Below are 19,233 nucleotides of genomic sequence, written 5' to 3'. Positions count from 1 at the left end.
GTACCAGAATGTTTTGTAGAAGGAATTCAAATGTATTATGAGTGTAACTAAAGAATACATTTGTACAACAACTGAAAATCGCTCCTTTTCAATACGAAAAAATGTTAAGTTGTATTATTCGTCAAAATTAACTTATAAAATCATATTTTATAGTTTTTATGAAGTAAAAATATCAGGTAAAATGAAAAAAATGAAAGTTAAAAATTATAAATTAGAATCATTTTCTTGATCTAGTAGTAAAGGATCAAGACAGTTACTTGTGTTAACTTCGGGCATAAAATATGAACAATTCGTTTATAATATCAAAAATCTTAATTAATAAATAACGAGTAGACTCAAAATCTAAGTAAAAACAACGACCCGTTACGATACACAGCAGTACGGTGAACGCCACACAACTATCTAGTTTCTTTCTGAGGCGATTCGGCCGACGGATGTCGTCCCTACTACGGCGACGCTCACGCCCTCTGTTGGTGTATACATTTAATATTTGTCTGTTTATAAGCAGATTAAAATAGGAATTCATAATATTTCTCAAACTTATCATATAAAAACATGTTTTTTAGTATTTATGAAGAATCAGCTAACATAATATCTATAGACGTTAATAATAGTAAAAAAGAATCATTTACTTAATATAATGGTCTGGATTTCATGACACTAACTTAAGAATTGAGTGTTTTATAAGCAGATAATAATATGAATTTTTAATATTCGTAAAGATTATCATATAAAAATGCATGTTTTATAGTGTTATTAAAGTATCAGCTTAAATGAAATGTATGCAAATTAATAATAGTAAATTAGAATCATTTTCTTAATATAGTGGTCCTGGTTACAAGAGATTAACATGAGAATTGTGTGTTTTATAAACAGTTAAAAAAATGAATTTTTAATAACCGTCAAAATTATCATATAAAATCATGTATTATAGTGTTTATGAAGAATCAGCTTACATAATATCTATAGAAGTTAATAATAGTAAATTAGAATCATTTACTTAATCTAATGGTCTGGATTTCATGACACTAACTTAAGAATTGAGTGTTTTATAAGCAGATAATAATATGAATTTTTAATATTCGTAAAGATTATCATATAAAAATGCATGTTTTATAGTGTTTATGAAGCATCAGCTCAAATGAAATGTATACAAGTTAATAATGGTAACTCTTATGAATGAAAATTACAAGTCAAAGGTGTTAACTAATATTTTATTCAGATTATTAACGAATCTCAATTGTTTCACTGTCATTAATTTACTATCAATTATATTCAATAACCCTTACACGCACATTACATAAACCCAATATTATTAGCAGTATCTTCTAGTCCATTTTCAGCATAGGATGTTGATACTTTCTTAAGTGGTAGAAATGTGAATTCATGTTTCTGCATGCCTTGATTGATTTGACATACGTCAATCTGAAAAAATGTAGTAAGTTAATAATGTATAATTGTTAAAGAATAACTTGAGAATTTAGTATTTTATAAGCAGTTAAAAATATGAATATAAAATACGAGTCAAAATAATCATATTAAAACATGTCTTTTAGTGTTTATGAAGCATCAGCTTAAATGAAATGTATGCAAATTAATAATAGTAAATTAGAATCATTTTCTTAATATAGTGGTCCTGGTTACAAGAGATTAACATGAGAATTGTGTGTTTTATAAACAGTTAAAAAAATGAATTTTTAATAACCGTCAAAATTATCATATAAAATCATGTATTATAGTGTTTATGAAGAATCAGCTTACATAATATCTATAGAAGTTAATAATAGTAAATTAGAATCATTTACTTAATCTAATGGTCTGGATTTCATGACACTAACTTAAGAATTGAGTGTTTTATAAGCAGATAATAATATGAATTTTTAATATTCGTAAAGATTATCATATAAAAATGCATGTTTTATAGTGTTTATGAAGCATCAGCTCAAATGAAATGTATACAAGTTAATAATGGTTACTCTTATGAATGAAAATTACAAGTCAAAGGTGTTAACTAAAATTTTATTCAGATTATTAACGAATCTCAATTGTTTCACTGCCATTAATTTACTATCAATTATATTCAATAACCCTTACACGCACATTACATAAACCCAATATTATTAGCAGTATCTTCTAGTCCATTTTCAGCATAGGATGTTGATACTTTCTTAAGTGGTAGAAATGTGAATTCATGTTTCTGCATGCCTTGAGTGATTTGACATACGTCAATCTGAAAAAATGTAGTAAGTTAATAATGTATAATTGTTAAAGAATAACTTGAGAATTTAGTATTTTATAAGCAGTTAAAAATATGAATATAAAATAAGAGTCAAAATAATCATATTAAAACATGTCTTATAGTGTTTATGAAGCATCAGCTTAAATGAAATGTATGCAAATTAATAATTTTAAATTAGAATCATTTTCTTAATATAGTGGTCCAGGTTTCAAGAGATTAACTTGAGAATTGTTTGTTTTATAAACAGTTAAAAAAATGAATTTTTAATATTCGTCAAAATTATCATACAAAATCATGTTTTATAGCGTTATTGAAGTATCAGCTTAAATGAAATGTATGCTAGTTAATAATGGTAAATTAGAATAATTTTCTTAATCTAATGGTCTGACTTTCATGACACTAACTTCAGAATTCACTGTTATATAAGCAGTTAAAAATATGAATATAAAATACGAGTCAAAATAATCATATAAAAACATGTTTTATAGTGTTTATGAAGTATCAGCTTATATGATATATATGGAAATTGGTAATGGTAAATAAGAATCATATACTTAATCTAATGGTCTGGATTTCATGACACTAACTTTTTGTTACACTACTATTAATTGACTATCAATTATATTCAATATTCATTACTCGTACTATGCATAAAACTATTATTATTATCAGGATCGTCCAGTCCATTTTCAACGTAGGATGTTGAAACTTTCCCATGTGGTAGAAATGGTAATTCATGTATCAATATGTCCTGAGTATATCTGGTGTACAGCCATCTAAAAAAAAATAGTAAGTTAAATCTGTATAATGGTTGGAGGACAAAACGTCACTACTAGATACCATAAGGAGAACGACAATTTTTATATAACAACTAGTACGTGGACAACACTGAGTAATTCAGAAGTGGAAACTATCAAAACATAAACTAACAGACAAACTTCATTTTTATACAAAATACATGAAAGGAATTTACAATTGAAACTTAAATACAAAAACGAATGTAGAACTGCAAAACATAGATAACAGATGATAATAAATAATAATTATGATAAGCCATAAAAGATTGTACAGATGTACCAGAATGTTTTGTAGAAGGAATTCAAATGTATTATGAGTGTAACTAAAGAATACATTTGTACAACAACTGAAAATCGCTCCTTTTCAATACGAAAAAATGTTAAGTTGTATTATTCGTCAAAATTAACTTATAAAATCATATTTTATAGTTTTTATGAAGTAAAAATATCAGGTAAAATGAAAAAAATGAAAGTTAAAAATTATAAATTAGAATCATTTTCTTGATCTAGTAGTAAAGGATCAAGACAGTTACTTGTGTTAACTTCGGGCATAAAATATGAACAATTCGTTTATAATATCAAAAATCTTAATTAATAAATAACGAGTAGACTCAAAATCTAAGTAAAAACAACGACCCGTTACGATACACAGCAGTACGGTGAACGCCACACAACTATCTAGTTTCTTTCTGAGGCGATTCGGCCGACGGATGTCGTCCCTACTACGGCGACGCTCACGCCCTCTGTTGGTGTATACATTTAATATTTGTCTGTTTATAAGCAGATTAAAATAGGAATTCATAATATTTCTCAAACTTATCATATAAAAACATGTTTTTTAGTATTTATGAAGAATCAGCTAACATAATATCTATAGACGTTAATAATAGTAAAAAAGAATCATTTACTTAATATAATGGTCTGGATTTCATGACACTAACTTAAGAATTGAGTGTTTTATAAGCAGATAATAATATGAATTTTTAATATTCGTAAAGATTATCATATAAAAATGCATGTTTTATAGTGTTATTAAAGTATCAGCTTAAATGAAATGTATGCAAATTAATAATAGTAAATTAGAATCATTTTCTTAATATAGTGGTCCTGGTTACAAGAGATTAACATGAGAATTGTGTGTTTTATAAACAGTTAAAAAAATGAATTTTTAATAACCGTCAAAATTATCATATAAAATCATGTATTATAGTGTTTATGAAGAATCAGCTTACATAATATCTATAGAAGTTAATAATAGTAAATTAGAATCATTTACTTAATCTAATGGTCTGGATTTCATGACACTAACTTAAGAATTGAGTGTTTTATAAGCAGATAATAATATGAATTTTTAATATTCGTAAAGATTATCATATAAAAATGCATGTTTTATAGTGTTTATGAAGCATCAGCTCAAATGAAATGTATACAAGTTAATAATGGTTACTCTTATGAATGAAAATTACAAGTCAAAGGTGTTAACTAAAATTTTATTCAGATTATTAACGAATCTCAATTGTTTCACTGCCATTAATTTACTATCAATTTTATTCAATAACCCTTACACGCACATTACATAAACCCAATATTATTAGCAGTATCTTCTAGTCCATTTTCAGCATAGGATGTTGATACTTTCTTAAGTGGTAGAAATGTGAATTCATGTTTCTGCATGCCTTGAGTGATTTGACATACGTCAATCTGAAAAAATGTAGTAAGTTAATAATGTATAATTGTTAAAGAATAACTTGAGAATTTAGTATTTTATAAGCAGTTAAAAATATGAATATAAAATAAGAGTCAAAATAATCATATTAAAACATGTCTTATAGTGTTTATGAAGCATCAGCTTAAATGAAATGTATGCAAATTAATAATTTTAAATTAGAATCATTTTCTTAATATAGTGGTCCAGGTTTCAAGAGATTAACTTGAGAATTGTTTGTTTTATAAACAGTTAAAAAAATGAATTTTTAATATTCGTCAAAATTATCATACAAAATCATGTTTTATAGCGTTATTGAAGTATCAGCTTAAATGAAATGTATGCTAGTTAATAATGGTAAATTAGAATAATTTTCTTAATCTAATGGTCTGACTTTCATGACACTAACTTCAGAATTCACTGTTATATAAGCAGTTAAAAATATGAATATAAAATACGAGTCAAAATAATCATATAAAAACATGTTTTATAGTGTTTATGAAGTATCAGCTTATATGATATATATGGAAATTGGTAATGGTAAATAAGAATCATATACTTAATCTAATGGTCTGGATTTCATGACACTAACTTTTTGTTACACTACTATTAATTGACTATCAATTATATTCAATATTCATTACTCGTACTATGCATAAAACTATTATTATTATCAGGATCGTCCAGTCCATTTTCAACGTAGGATGTTGAAACTTTCCCATGTGGTAGAAATGGTAATTCATGTATCAATATGTCCTGAGTATATCTGGTGTACAGCCATCTAAAAAAAAATAGTAAGTTAAATCTGTATAATGGTTGGAGGACAAAACGTCACTACTAGATACCATAAGGAGAACGACAATTTTTATATAACAACTAGTACGTGGACAACACTGAGTAATTCAGAAGTGGAAACTATCAAAACATAAACTAACAGACAAACTTCATTTTTATACAAAATACATGAAAGGAATTTACAATTGAAACTTAAATACAAAAACGAATGTAGAACTGCAAAACATAGATAACAGATGATAATAAATAATAATTATGATAAGCCATAAAAGATTGTACAGATGTACCAGAATGTTTTGTAGAAGGAATTCAAATGTATTATGAGTGTAACTAAAGAATACATTTGTACAACAACTGAAAATCGCTCCTTTTCAATACGAAAAAATGTTAAGTTGTATTATTCGTCAAAATTAACTTATAAAATCATATTTTATAGTTTTTATGAAGTAAAAATATCAGGTAAAATGAAAAAAATGAAAGTTAAAAATTATAAATTAGAATCATTTTCTTGATCTAGTAGTAAAGGATCAAGACAGTTACTTGTGTTAACTTCGGGCATAAAATATGAACAATTCGTTTATAATATCAAAAATCTTAATTAATAAATAACGAGTAGACTCAAAATCTAAGTAAAAACAACGACCCGTTACGATACACAGCAGTACGGTGAACGCCACACAACTATCTAGTTTCTTTCTGAGGCGATTCGGCCGACGGATGTCGTCCCTACTACGGCGACGCTCACGCCCTCTGTTGGTGTATACATTTAATATTTGTCTGTTTATAAGCAGATTAAAATAGGAATTCATAATATTTCTCAAACTTATCATATAAAAACATGTTTTTTAGTATTTATGAAGAATCAGCTAACATAATATCTATAGACGTTAATAATAGTAAAAAAGAATCATTTACTTAATATAATGGTCTGGATTTCATGACACTAACTTAAGAATTGAGTGTTTTATAAGCAGATAATAATATGAATTTTTAATATTCGTAAAGATTATCATATAAAAATGCATGTTTTATAGTGTTATTAAAGTATCAGCTTAAATGAAATGTATGCAAATTAATAATAGTAAATTAGAATCATTTTCTTAATATAGTGGTCCTGGTTACAAGAGATTAACATGAGAATTGTGTGTTTTATAAACAGTTAAAAAAATGAATTTTTAATAACCGTCAAAATTATCATATAAAATCATGTATTATAGTGTTTATGAAGAATCAGCTTACATAATATCTATAGAAGTTAATAATAGTAAATTAGAATCATTTACTTAATCTAATGGTCTGGATTTCATGACACTAACTTAAGAATTGAGTGTTTTATAAGCAGATAATAATATGAATTTTTAATATTCGTAAAGATTATCATATAAAAATGCATGTTTTATAGTGTTTATGAAGCATCAGCTCAAATGAAATGTATACAAGTTAATAATGGTAACTCTTATGAATGAAAATTACAAGTCAAAGGTGTTAACTAATATTTTATTCAGATTATTAACGAATCTCAATTGTTTCACTGTCATTAATTTACTATCAATTATATTCAATAACCCTTACACGCACATTACATAAACCCAATATTATTAGCAGTATCTTCTAGTCCATTTTCAGCATAGGATGTTGATACTTTCTTAAGTGGTAGAAATGTGAATTCATGTTTCTGCATGCCTTGATTGATTTGACATACGTCAATCTGAAAAAATGTAGTAAGTTAATAATGTATAATTGTTAAAGAATAACTTGAGAATTTAGTATTTTATAAGCAGTTAAAAATATGAATATAAAATACGAGTCAAAATAATCATATTAAAACATGTCTTTTAGTGTTTATGAAGCATCAGCTTAAATGAAATGTATGCAAATTAATAATAGTAAATTAGAATCATTTTCTTAATATAGTGGTCCTGGTTACAAGAGATTAACATGAGAATTGTGTGTTTTATAAACAGTTAAAAAAATGAATTTTTAATAACCGTCAAAATTATCATATAAAATCATGTATTATAGTGTTTATGAAGAATCAGCTTACATAATATCTATAGAAGTTAATAATAGTAAATTAGAATCATTTACTTAATCTAATGGTCTGGATTTCATGACACTAACTTAAGAATTGAGTGTTTTATAAGCAGATAATAATATGAATTTTTAATATTCGTAAAGATTATCATATAAAAATGCATGTTTTATAGTGTTTATGAAGCATCAGCTCAAATGAAATGTATACAAGTTAATAATGGTTACTCTTATGAATGAAAATTACAAGTCAAAGGTGTTAACTAAAATTTTATTCAGATTATTAACGAATCTCAATTGTTTCACTGCCATTAATTTACTATCAATTTTATTCAATAACCCTTACACGCACATTACATAAACCCAATATTATTAGCAGTATCTTCTAGTCCATTTTCAGCATAGGATGTTGATACTTTCTTAAGTGGTAGAAATGTGAATTCATGTTTCTGCATGCCTTGAGTGATTTGACATACGTCAATCTGAAAAAATGTAGTAAGTTAATAATGTATAATTGTTAAAGAATAACTTGAGAATTTAGTATTTTATAAGCAGTTAAAAATATGAATATAAAATAAGAGTCAAAATAATCATATTAAAACATGTCTTATAGTGTTTATGAAGCATCAGCTTAAATGAAATGTATGCAAATTAATAATTTTAAATTAGAATCATTTTCTTAATATAGTGGTCCAGGTTTCAAGAGATTAACTTGAGAATTGTTTGTTTTATAAACAGTTAAAAAAATGAATTTTTAATATTCGTCAAAATTATCATACAAAATCATGTTTTATAGCGTTATTGAAGTATCAGCTTAAATGAAATGTATGCTAGTTAATAATGGTAAATTAGAATAATTTTCTTAATCTAATGGTCTGACTTTCATGACACTAACTTCAGAATTCACTGTTATATAAGCAGTTAAAAATATGAATATAAAATACGAGTCAAAATAATCATATAAAAACATGTTTTATAGTGTTTATGAAGTATCAGCTTATATGATATATATGGAAATTGGTAATGGTAAATAAGAATCATATACTTAATCTAATGGTCTGGATTTCATGACACTAACTTTTTGTTACACTACTATTAATTGACTATCAATTATATTCAATATTCATTACTCGTACTATGCATAAAACTATTATTATTATCAGGATCGTCCAGTCCATTTTCAACGTAGGATGTTGAAACTTTCCCATGTGGTAGAAATGGTAATTCATGTATCAATATGTCCTGAGTATATCTGGTGTACAGCCATCTAAAAAAAAATAGTAAGTTAAATCTGTATAATGGTTGGAGGACAAAACGTCACTACTAGATACCATAAGGAGAACGACAATTTTTATATAACAACTAGTACGTGGACAACACTGAGTAATTCAGAAGTGGAAACTATCAAAACATAAACTAACAGACAAACTTCATTTTTATACAAAATACATGAAAGGAATTTACAATTGAAACTTAAATACAAAAACGAATGTAGAACTGCAAAACATAGATAACAGATGATAATAAATAATAATTATGATAAGCCATAAAAGATTGTACAGATGTACCAGAATGTTTTGTAGAAGGAATTCAAATGTATTATGAGTGTAACTAAAGAATACATTTGTACAACAACTGAAAATCGCTCCTTTTCAATACGAAAAAATGTTAAGTTGTATTATTCGTCAAAATTAACTTATAAAATCATATTTTATAGTTTTTATGAAGTAAAAATATCAGGTAAAATGAAAAAAATGAAAGTTAAAAATTATAAATTAGAATCATTTTCTTGATCTAGTAGTAAAGGATCAAGACAGTTACTTGTGTTAACTTCGGGCATAAAATATGAACAATTCGTTTATAATATCAAAAATCTTAATTAATAAATAACGAGTAGACTCAAAATCTAAGTAAAAACAACGACCCGTTACGATACACAGCAGTACGGTGAACGCCACACAACTATCTAGTTTCTTTCTGAGGCGATTCGGCCGACGGATGTCGTCCCTACTACGGCGACGCTCACGCCCTCTGTTGGTGTATACATTTAATATTTGTCTGTTTATAAGCAGATTAAAATAGGAATTCATAATATTTCTCAAACTTATCATATAAAAACATGTTTTTTAGTATTTATGAAGAATCAGCTAACATAATATCTATAGACGTTAATAATAGTAAAAAAGAATCATTTACTTAATATAATGGTCTGGATTTCATGACACTAACTTAAGAATTGAGTGTTTTATAAGCAGATAATAATATGAATTTTTAATATTCGTAAAGATTATCATATAAAAATGCATGTTTTATAGTGTTATTAAAGTATCAGCTTAAATGAAATGTATGCAAATTAATAATAGTAAATTAGAATCATTTTCTTAATATAGTGGTCCTGGTTACAAGAGATTAACATGAGAATTGTGTGTTTTATAAACAGTTAAAAAAATGAATTTTTAATAACCGTCAAAATTATCATATAAAATCATGTATTATAGTGTTTATGAAGAATCAGCTTACATAATATCTATAGAAGTTAATAATAGTAAATTAGAATCATTTACTTAATCTAATGGTCTGGATTTCATGACACTAACTTAAGAATTGAGTGTTTTATAAGCAGATAATAATATGAATTTTTAATATTCGTAAAGATTATCATATAAAAATGCATGTTTTATAGTGTTTATGAAGCATCAGCTCAAATGAAATGTATACAAGTTAATAATGGTAACTCTTATGAATGAAAATTACAAGTCAAAGGTGTTAACTAATATTTTATTCAGATTATTAACGAATCTCAATTGTTTCACTGTCATTAATTTACTATCAATTATATTCAATAACCCTTACACGCACATTACATAAACCCAATATTATTAGCAGTATCTTCTAGTCCATTTTCAGCATAGGATGTTGATACTTTCTTAAGTGGTAGAAATGTGAATTCATGTTTCTGCATGCCTTGATTGATTTGACATACGTCAATCTGAAAAAATGTAGTAAGTTAATAATGTATAATTGTTAAAGAATAACTTGAGAATTTAGTATTTTATAAGCAGTTAAAAATATGAATATAAAATACGAGTCAAAATAATCATATTAAAACATGTCTTTTAGTGTTTATGAAGCATCAGCTTAAATGAAATGTATGCAAATTAATAATAGTAAATTAGAATCATTTTCTTAATATAGTGGTCCTGGTTACAAGAGATTAACATGAGAATTGTGTGTTTTATAAACAGTTAAAAAAATGAATTTTTAATAACCGTCAAAATTATCATATAAAATCATGTATTATAGTGTTTATGAAGAATCAGCTTACATAATATCTATAGAAGTTAATAATAGTAAATTAGAATCATTTACTTAATCTAATGGTCTGGATTTCATGACACTAACTTAAGAATTGAGTGTTTTATAAGCAGATAATAATATGAATTTTTAATATTCGTAAAGATTATCATATAAAAATGCATGTTTTATAGTGTTTATGAAGCATCAGCTCAAATGAAATGTATACAAGTTAATAATGGTTACTCTTATGAATGAAAATTACAAGTCAAAGGTGTTAACTAAAATTTTATTCAGATTATTAACGAATCTCAATTGTTTCACTGCCATTAATTTACTATCAATTATATTCAATAACCCTTACACGCACATTACATAAACCCAATATTATTAGCAGTATCTTCTAGTCCATTTTCAGCATAGGATGTTGATACTTTCTTAAGTGGTAGAAATGTGAATTCATGTTTCTGCATGCCTTGAGTGATTTGACATACGTCAATCTGAAAAAATGTAGTAAGTTAATAATGTATAATTGTTAAAGAATAACTTGAGAATTTAGTATTTTATAAGCAGTTAAAAATATGAATATAAAATAAGAGTCAAAATAATCATATTAAAACATGTCTTATAGTGTTTATGAAGCATCAGCTTAAATGAAATGTATGCAAATTAATAATTTTAAATTAGAATCATTTTCTTAATATAGTGGTCCAGGTTTCAAGAGATTAACTTGAGAATTGTTTGTTTTATAAACAGTTAAAAAAATGAATTTTTAATATTCGTCAAAATTATCATACAAAATCATGTTTTATAGCGTTATTGAAGTATCAGCTTAAATGAAATGTATGCTAGTTAATAATGGTAAATTAGAATAATTTTCTTAATCTAATGGTCTGACTTTCATGACACTAACTTCAGAATTCACTGTTATATAAGCAGTTAAAAATATGAATATAAAATACGAGTCAAAATAATCATATAAAAACATGTTTTATAGTGTTTATGAAGTATCAGCTTATATGATATATATGGAAATTGGTAATGGTAAATAAGAATCATATACTTAATCTAATGGTCTGGATTTCATGACACTAACTTTTTGTTACACTACTATTAATTGACTATCAATTATATTCAATATTCATTACTCGTACTATGCATAAAACTATTATTATTATCAGGATCGTCCAGTCCATTTTCAACGTAGGATGTTGAAACTTTCCCATGTGGTAGAAATGGTAATTCATGTATCAATATGTCCTGAGTATATCTGGTGTACAGCCATCTAAAAAAAAATAGTAAGTTAAATCTGTATAATGGTTGGAGGACAAAACGTCACTACTAGATACCATAAGGAGAACGACAATTTTTATATAACAACTAGTACGTGGACAACACTGAGTAATTCAGAAGTGGAAACTATCAAAACATAAACTAACAGACAAACTTCATTTTTATACAAAATACATGAAAGGAATTTACAATTGAAACTTAAATACAAAAACGAATGTAGAACTGCAAAACATAGATAACAGATGATAATAAATAATAATTATGATAAGCCATAAAAGATAGTACAGATGTACCAGAATGTTTTGTAGAAGGAATTCAAATGTATTATGAGTGTAACTAAAGAATACATTTGTACAACAACTGAAAATCGCTCCTTTTCAATACGAAAAAATGTTAAGTTGTATTATTCGTCAAAATTAACTTATAAAATCATATTTTATAGTTTTTATGAAGTAAAAATATCAGGTAAAATGAAAAAAATGAAAGTTAAAAATTATAAATTAGAATCATTTTCTTGATCTAGTAGTAAAGGATCAAGACAGTTACTTGTGTTAACTTCGGGCATAAAATATGAACAATTCGTTTATAATATCAAAAATCTTAATTAATAAATAACGAGTAGACTCAAAATCTAAGTAAAAACAACGACCCGTTACGATACACAGCAGTACGGTGAACGCCACACAACTATCTAGTTTCTTTCTGAGGCGATTCGGCCGACGGATGTCGTCCCTACTACGGCGACGCTCACGCCCTCTGTTGGTGTATACATTTAATATTTGTCTGTTTATAAGCAGATTAAAATAGGAATTCATAATATTTCTCAAACTTATCATATAAAAACATGTTTTTTAGTATTTATGAAGAATCAGCTAACATAATATCTATAGACGTTAATAATAGTAAAAAAGAATCATTTACTTAATATAATGGTCTGGATTTCATGACACTAACTTAAGAATTGAGTGTTTTATAAGCAGATAATAATATGAATTTTTAATATTCGTAAAGATTATCATATAAAAATGCATGTTTTATAGTGTTATTAAAGTATCAGCTTAAATGAAATGTATGCAAATTAATAATAGTAAATTAGAATCATTTTCTTAATATAGTGGTCCTGGTTACAAGAGATTAACATGAGAATTGTGTGTTTTATAAACAGTTAAAAAAATGAATTTTTAATAACCGTCAAAATTATCATATAAAATCATGTATTATAGTGTTTATGAAGAATCAGCTTACATAATATCTATAGAAGTTAATAATAGTAAATTAGAATCATTTACTTAATCTAATGGTCTGGATTTCATGACACTAACTTAAGAATTGAGTGTTTTATAAGCAGATAATAATATGAATTTTTAATATTCGTAAAGATTATCATATAAAAATGCATGTTTTATAGTGTTTATGAAGCATCAGCTCAAATGAAATGTATACAAGTTAATAATGGTAACTCTTATGAATGAAAATTACAAGTCAAAGGTGTTAACTAATATTTTATTCAGATTATTAACGAATCTCAATTGTTTCACTGTCATTAATTTACTATCAATTATATTCAATAACCCTTACACGCACATTACATAAACCCAATATTATTAGCAGTATCTTCTAGTCCATTTTCAGCATAGGATGTTGATACTTTCTTAAGTGGTAGAAATGTGAATTCATGTTTCTGCATGCCTTGATTGATTTGACATACGTCAATCTGAAAAAATGTAGTAAGTTAATAATGTATAATTGTTAAAGAATAACTTGAGAATTTAGTATTTTATAAGCAGTTAAAAATATGAATATAAAATACGAGTCAAAATAATCATATTAAAACATGTCTTTTAGTGTTTATGAAGCATCAGCTTAAATGAAATGTATGCAAATTAATAATAGTAAATTAGAATCATTTTCTTAATATAGTGGTCCTGGTTACAAGAGATTAACATGAGAATTGTGTGTTTTATAAACAGTTAAAAAAATGAATTTTTAATAACCGTCAAAATTATCATATAAAATCATGTATTATAGTGTTTATGAAGAATCAGCTTACATAATATCTATAGAAGTTAATAATAGTAAATTAGAATCATTTACTTAATCTAATGGTCTGGATTTCATGACACTAACTTAAGAATTGAGTGTTTTATAAGCAGATAATAATATGAATTTTTAATATTCGTAAAGATTATCATATAAAAATGCATGTTTTATAGTGTTTATGAAGCATCAGCTCAAATGAAATGTATACAAGTTAATAATGGTTACTCTTATGAATGAAAATTACAAGTCAAAGGTGTTAACTAAAATTTTATTCAGATTATTAACGAATCTCAATTGTTTCACTGCCATTAATTTACTATCAATTATATTCAATAACCCTTACACGCACATTACATAAACCCAATATTATTAGCAGTATCTTCTAGTCCATTTTCAGCATAGGATGTTGATACTTTCTTAAGTGGTAGAAATGTGAATTCATGTTTCTGCATGCCTTGAGTGATTTGACATACGTCAATCTGAAAAAATGTAGTAAGTTAATAATGTATAATTGTTAAAGAATAACTTGAGAATTTAGTATTTTATAAGCAGTTAAAAATATGAATATAAAATAAGAGTCAAAATAATCATATTAAAACATGTCTTATAGTGTTTATGAAGCATCAGCTTAAATGAAATGTATGCAAATTAATAATTTTAAATTAGAATCATTTTCTTAATATAGTGGTCCAGGTTTCAAGAGATTAACTTGAGAATTGTTTGTTTTATAAACAGTTAAAAAAATGAATTTTTAATATTCGTCAAAATTATCATACAAAATCATGTTTTATAGCGTTATTGAAGTATCAGCTTAAATGAAATGTATGCTAGTTAATAATGGTAAATTAGAATAATTTTCTTAATCTAATGGTCTGACTTTCATGACACTAACTTCAGAATTCACTGTTATATAAGCAGTTAAAAATATGAATATAAAATACGAGTCAAAATAATCATATAAAAACATGTTTTATAGTGTTTATGAAGTATCAGCTTATATGATATATATGGAAATTGGTAATGGTAAATAAGAATCATATACTTAATCTAATGGTCTGGATTTCATGACACTAACTTTTTGTTACACTACTATTAATTGACTATCAATTATATTCAATATTCATTACTCGTACTATGCATAAAACTATTATTATTATCAGGATCGTCCAGTCCATTTTCAACGTAGGATGTTGAAACTTTCCCATGTGGTAGAAATGGTAATTCATGTATCAATATGTCCTGAGTATATCTGGTGTACAGCCATCTAAAAAAAAATAGTAAGTTAAATCTGTATAATGGTTGGAGGACAAAACGTCACTACTAGATACCATAAGGAGAACGACAATTTTTATATAACAACTAGTACGTGGACAACACTGAGTAATTCAGAAGTGGAAACTATCAAAACATAAACTAACAGACAAACTTCATTTTTATACAAAATACATGAAAGGAATTTACAATTGAAACTTAAATACAAAAACGAATGTAGAACTGCAAAACATAGATAACAGATGATAATAAATAATAATTATGATAAGCCATAAAAGATAGTACAGATGTACCAGAATGTTTTGTAGAAGGAATTCAAATGTATTATGAGTGTAACTAAAGAATACATTTGTACAACAACTGAAAATCGCTCCTTTTCAATACGAAAAAATGTTAAGTTGTATTATTCGTCAAAATTAACTTATAAAATCATATTTTATAGTTTTTATGAAGTAAAAATATCAGGTAAAATGAAAAAAATGAAAGTTAAAAATTATAAATTAGAATCATTTTCTTGATCTAGTAGTAAAGGATCAAGACAGTTACTTGTGTTAACTTCGGGCATAAAATATGAACAATTCGTTTATAATATCAAAAATCTTAATTAATAAATAACGAGTAGACTCAAAATCTAAGTAAAAACAACGACCCGTTACGATACACAGCAGTACGGTGAACGCCACACAACTATCTAGTTTCTTTCTGAGGCGATTCGGCCGACGGATGTCGTCCCTACTACGGCGACGCTCACGCCCTCTGTTGGTGTATACATTTAATATTTGTCTGTTTATAAGCAGATTAAAATAGGAATTCATAATATTTCTCAAACTTATCATATAAAAACATGTTTTTTAGTATTTATGAAGAATCAGCTAACATAATATCTATAGACGTTAATAATAGTAAAAAAGAATCATTTACTTAATATAATGGTCTGGATTTCATGACACTAACTTAAGAATTGAGTGTTTTATAAGCAGATAATAATATGAATTTTTAATATTCGTAAAGATTATCATATAAAAATGCATGTTTTATAGTGTTATTAAAGTATCAGCTTAAATGAAATGTATGCAAATTAATAATAGTAAATTAGAATCATTTTCTTAATATAGTGGTCCTGGTTACAAGAGATTAACATGAGAATTGTGTGTTTTATAAACAGTTAAAAAAATGAATTTTTAATAACCGTCAAAATTATCATATAAAATCATGTATTATAGTGTTTATGAAGAATCAGCTTACATAATATCTATAGAAGTTAATAATAGTAAATTAGAATCATTTACTTAATCTAATGGTCTGGATTTCATGACACTAACTTAAGAATTGAGTGTTTTATAAGCAGATAATAATATGAATTTTTAATATTCGTAAAGATTATCATATAAAAATGCATGTTTTATAGTGTTTATGAAGCATCAGCTCAAATGAAATGTATACAAGTTAATAATGGTAACTCTTATGAATGAAAATTACAAGTCAAAGGTGTTAACTAATATTTTATTCAGATTATTAACGAATCTCAATTGTTTCACTGTCATTAATTTACTATCAATTATATTCAATAACCCTTACACGCACATTACATAAACCCAATATTATTAGCAGTATCTTCTAGTCCATTTTCAGCATAGGATGTTGATACTTTCTTAAGTGGTAGAAATGTGAATTCATGTTTCTGCATGCCTTGATTGATTTGACATACGTCAATCTGAAAAAATGTAGTAAGTTAATAATGTATAATTGTTAAAGAATAACTTGAGAATTTAGTATTTTATAAGCAGTTAAAAATATGAATATAAAATACGAGTCAAAATAATCATATTAAAACATGTCTTTTAGTGTTTATGAAGCATCAGCTTAAATGAAATGTATGCAAATTAATAATAGTAAATTAGAATCATTTTCTTAATATAGTGGTCCTGGTTACAAGAGATTAACATGAGAATTGTGTGTTTTATAAACAGTTAAAAAAATGAATTTTTAATAACCGTCAAAATTATCATATAAAATCATGTATTATAGTGTTTATGAAGAATCAGCTTACATAATATCTATAGAAGTTAATAATAGTAAATTAGAATCATTTACTTAATCTAATGGTCTGGATTTCATGACACTAACTTAAGAATTGAGTGTTTTATAAGCAGATAATAATATGAATTTTTAATATTCGTAAAGATTATCATATAAAAATGCATGTTTTATAGTGTTTATGAAGCATCAGCTCAAATGAAATGTATACAAGTTAATAATGGTTACTCTTATGAATGAAAATTACAAGTCAAAGGTGTTAACTAAAATTTTATTCAGATTATTAACGAATCTCAATTGTTTCACTGCCATTAATTTACTATCAATTATATTCAATAACCCTTACACGCACATTACATAAACCCAATATTATTAGCAGTATCTTCTAGTCCATTTTCAGCATAGGATGTTGATACTTTCTTAAGTGGTAGAAATGTGAATTCATGTTTCTGCATGCCTTGAGTGATTTGACATACGTCAATCTGAAAAAATGTAGTAAGTTAATAATGTATAATTGTTAAAGAATAACTTGAGAATTTAGTATTTTATAAGCAGTTAAAAATATGAATATAAAATAAGAGTCAAAATAATCATATTAAAACATGTCTTATAGTGTTTATGAAGCATCAGCTTAAATGAAATGTATGCAAATTAATAATTTTAAATTAGAATCATTTTCTTAATATAGTGGTCCAGGTTTCAAGAGATTAACTTGAGAATTGTTTGTTTTATAAACAGTTAAAAAAATGAATTTTTAATATTCGTCAAAATTATCATACAAAATCATGTTTTATAGCGTTATTGAAGTATCAGCTTAAATGAAATGTATGCTAGTTAATAATGGTAAATTAGAATAATTTTCTTAATCTAATGGTCTGACTTTCATGACACTAACTTCAGAATTCACTGTTATATAAGCAGTTAAAAATATGAATATAAAATACGAGTCAAAATAATCATATAAAAACATGTTTTATAGTGTTTATGAAGTATCAGCTTATATGATATATATGGAAATTGGTAATGGTAAATAAGAATCATATACTTAATCTAATGGTCTGGATTTCATGACACTAACTTTTTGTTACACTACTATTAATTGACTATCAATTATATTCAATATTCATTACTCGTACTATGCATAAAACTATTATTATTATCAGGATCGTCCAGTCCATTTTCAACGTAGGATGTTGAAACTTTCCCATGTGGTAGAAATGGTAATTCATGTATCAATATGTCCTGAGTATATCTGGTGTACAGCCATCTAAAAAAAAATAGTAAGTTAAATCTGTATAATGGTTGGAGGACAAAACGTCACTACTAGATACCATAAGGAGAACGACAATTTTTATATAACAACTAGTACGTGGACAACACTGAGTAATTCAGAAGTGGAAACTATCAAAACATAAACTAACAGACAAACTTCATTTTTATACAAAATACATGAAAGGAATTTACAATTGAAACTTAAATACAAAAACGAATGTAGAACTGCAAAACATAGATAACAGATGATAATAAATAATAATTATGATAAGCCATAAAAGATAGTACAGATGTACCAGAATGTTTTGTAGAAGGAATTCAAATGTATTATGAGTGTAACTAAAGAATACATTTGTACAACAACTGAAAATCGCTCCTTTTCAATACGAAAAAATGTTAAGTTGTATTATTCGTCAAAATTAACTTATAAAATCATATTTTATAGTTTTTATGAAGTA

The 19,233-nt window shown here is 25.8% G+C and overlaps 6 long non-coding RNA genes across 6 annotated transcripts; all 6 read right to left on the bottom strand.

The window, feature by feature from the left end:
• Positions 1 to 2,000: 2,000 nt before the first annotated feature.
• On the bottom strand, positions 2,001 to 3,859 carry LOC132931258 (uncharacterized). Its single transcript, XR_009662396.1, has 2 exons — positions 2,885 to 3,859; positions 2,001 to 2,230 (listed from the first exon to the last, which is right to left on the bottom strand). It is a non-coding gene; the product is annotated as an uncharacterized LOC132931258 (long non-coding RNA).
• Positions 3,860 to 4,510: 651 nt separating this feature from the next.
• On the bottom strand, positions 4,511 to 6,366 carry LOC132931256 (uncharacterized). The gene is made up of 2 exons (XR_009662394.1): positions 5,392 to 6,366; positions 4,511 to 4,737 (listed from the first exon to the last, which is right to left on the bottom strand). It is a non-coding gene; the product is annotated as an uncharacterized LOC132931256 (long non-coding RNA).
• Positions 6,367 to 7,822: 1,456 nt separating this feature from the next.
• LOC132931255 (uncharacterized) lies at positions 7,823 to 9,678 on the bottom strand. Its single transcript, XR_009662393.1, has 2 exons — positions 8,704 to 9,678; positions 7,823 to 8,049 (listed from the first exon to the last, which is right to left on the bottom strand). It is a non-coding gene; the product is annotated as an uncharacterized LOC132931255 (long non-coding RNA).
• Positions 9,679 to 11,131: 1,453 nt separating this feature from the next.
• On the bottom strand, positions 11,132 to 12,369 carry LOC132931268 (uncharacterized). The gene is made up of 2 exons (XR_009662406.1): positions 12,016 to 12,369; positions 11,132 to 11,361 (listed from the first exon to the last, which is right to left on the bottom strand). It is a non-coding gene; the product is annotated as an uncharacterized LOC132931268 (long non-coding RNA).
• A 2,074-nt stretch (positions 12,370 to 14,443) lies between these two features.
• LOC132931269 (uncharacterized) lies at positions 14,444 to 15,681 on the bottom strand. The gene is made up of 2 exons (XR_009662407.1): positions 15,328 to 15,681; positions 14,444 to 14,673 (listed from the first exon to the last, which is right to left on the bottom strand). It is a non-coding gene; the product is annotated as an uncharacterized LOC132931269 (long non-coding RNA).
• A 2,074-nt stretch (positions 15,682 to 17,755) lies between these two features.
• On the bottom strand, positions 17,756 to 18,993 carry LOC132931270 (uncharacterized). The gene is made up of 2 exons (XR_009662408.1): positions 18,640 to 18,993; positions 17,756 to 17,985 (listed from the first exon to the last, which is right to left on the bottom strand). It is a non-coding gene; the product is annotated as an uncharacterized LOC132931270 (long non-coding RNA).
• Between the last annotated feature and the right edge of the window lie 240 nt (positions 18,994 to 19,233).

Source organism: Rhopalosiphum padi, unplaced genomic scaffold, assembly GCF_020882245.1.
Source record: "Rhopalosiphum padi isolate XX-2018 unplaced genomic scaffold, ASM2088224v1 scaffold1, whole genome shotgun sequence".
Classification (NCBI taxonomy): Eukaryota; Metazoa; Arthropoda; class Insecta; order Hemiptera; family Aphididae; genus Rhopalosiphum; species Rhopalosiphum padi.
Note: the sequence above shows the minus strand (reverse complement) of the source record. Positions and strands in the feature narration are given on the sequence as shown.